This window comes from Capsicum annuum, unplaced genomic scaffold (genome assembly GCF_002878395.1).
Source record: "Capsicum annuum cultivar UCD-10X-F1 unplaced genomic scaffold, UCD10Xv1.1 ctg34654, whole genome shotgun sequence".
In the NCBI taxonomy this organism is placed as follows: domain Eukaryota; kingdom Viridiplantae; phylum Streptophyta; class Magnoliopsida; order Solanales; family Solanaceae; genus Capsicum; species Capsicum annuum.
The window spans coordinates 1-2,090 of NW_025841515.1; the positions used below are offsets into that span (position 1 = coordinate 1).

At 37.4% G+C, this 2,090-nt stretch overlaps 1 long non-coding RNA gene across 1 annotated transcript; it reads left to right on the forward strand.

Moving 5' to 3' along the window:
• Positions 1-1,189: 1,189 nt before the first annotated feature.
• Positions 1,190-1,860, forward strand: LOC124891374. Its single transcript, XR_007049669.1, has 3 exons — positions 1,190-1,257; positions 1,379-1,425; positions 1,824-1,860. It is a non-coding gene; the product is annotated as an uncharacterized LOC124891374 (long non-coding RNA).
• The last annotated feature ends 230 nt before the right edge of the window (positions 1,861-2,090 follow it).

Below are 2,090 nucleotides of genomic sequence, written 5' to 3' on the forward strand. Positions count from 1 at the left end.
ACGGGGTGTTACAACAAGTTCGTTAAGTACATCACGAAACAACAAAGAGACAAACAAAAACTTCAACCAAGGAACATCGCGTTTATGAAATATAACGCAATTCAGAATAATACATGCATTCAATATCTCGTACTTGCTAGATTTTTGTCTAATTGAATAGTTCTCATCATAGTTTCGGTAGTGAGCTACATTTTATGAGGTGTTCCATCATAAAGTATTTGATAAACTGATTTTTATTGATGTTCTATTTCAATTGCCGGTGGTCTATCGGAAACAACCTCTCTACTTCTTCGGGGGTAGCGGTATGGATTGTGTACATTTTATCCTCCCCAGATACACTGGGTTTCTTGTTGTTGTTGTTCTATTTCAATTGGTCTGCTTCTAAACATCTTGGATTATCACTCTTATACCACAACATTCTTCCTTTGCTGTTACCATTTTAACTATGTTATCGTACGACTTGAAGCGTGTGTTGCCATGCAAACCTTTTTTCTTCTAAGAGTGTTTAGCATGCTGGACTATGGAAGGAGTGATTGTCCTGACCAATGCATTGAGCATCCTATGAATTTTATCGATGGAAACCTTTAGACATCATCATTCTTATCTGCATGAATGCTGGTTTGCATCTGATGAGCTTAGGTTTTGGAGAAGATTGTTTCAACAGAATAATATATATGCCCCAACGTCTTAACTCAAGGTTTGAGTTCGAAGGACCAAGCATCCGCAGGATGAGCTTCCAAAAAAAAAAATGACATGAGCTGACAAGTAGGATTGAACTGAAGTAGAAATTTTGAACTTTCTCGTTGGAGTCACACGTGAAGTAGATTTCTTTCCTCTTAGCAATAGAAAAGAAGAACCAGTAAGTACTTCGCACTTACGATTTTCCCTGTATCAATAGCACTACTTTCTTGAAGTGGATAATCTGGACGCGAAGATGTATACATCTCTCTACCAAATATTCATTTTGATGAATACGCAGTATGGAATATGGACAGGCTTAAATGTCAATTGAAAGAAGTTATGTCATCAAATAGTTTCTCCAATCTTTCCTTTCGAACCAAGCACATTTAGATACAAAATCTTTGACTCATCTTATAATTTATTAGATGAAAAGTTTTTTTACTTGATGGTAAGATATGCTTGGAGAATATTCTTCTAATCTGATGATAGACAATTATTTTTTCGTTGCAGGTGAATTTGATAGCTAAACTAAGCCATCCATATCTTTTAGAGTACAAAGATGCTTGGGTGGACAAGGTATCCTATCATCCAGTTTTGTGGTTGCGTGGATAAGAAAGTGCAAAACGTAGCCTTTAATAGTTGCGATTTTCTGCATAATCTGCACCAGAGACAAAGCTCGACTTTCTTTTTCTTTCAGGGGAGCTGTATATGCATCGTTGCCGATTATTGCGAAGAAGAAAATATGTGAGTGATTATCCCTGATTTTGCTAACATTTTAAATGTGTACCTATAAGGAAAGATAAGAATAAAGAACAAAAGGAGCCACTAAACGAGGGAAGGGAAAACAATTATTAAGTAAAATTCTTCATCATTGTCACCGGCTATATTTTATCGTAAAATATGGCTAACCTGTGTTTTTAGAGCGCAACCTTTTGCCAAGATCGTGGCTGTTTTCAGCCTGTGTTGTAAGCACATCCAGGTATCTGGGGAATGAAAGAACTCAGATTTCATAAATACTCCCTCGTACCAAGAACGATAGAAGGGGTAATGAGGTTGAAAATAAAGAAATGAATAGGATGATCATAGAACTGCTTTTGTGGTGTAATCTGAGGACGGTGACGATTTTTTTCCCCCGAGTTCAGGGCGGAGGTCATGAGGAAGTCTAGAGGAGCACTTTTCGCGGAAGAGGTAGTTAAATGCGATTTCAATATTTATGAAGCTTCTCTGTGCCTTCCCGGTAGCTTAAAAAATTGCGTGTTTTTATGTTGTTTTTTTCCTGCTATTATAGAAACTTTGCAAATGGCTGACTCACCTATTGTTAGCTTTGGAGCATCTGCATTCCAACCGCGCTCATCATAGAGACCTCAAGGTAAAAACTTGCTGTAATCGGCGAAATAGAAAAGCCTTCT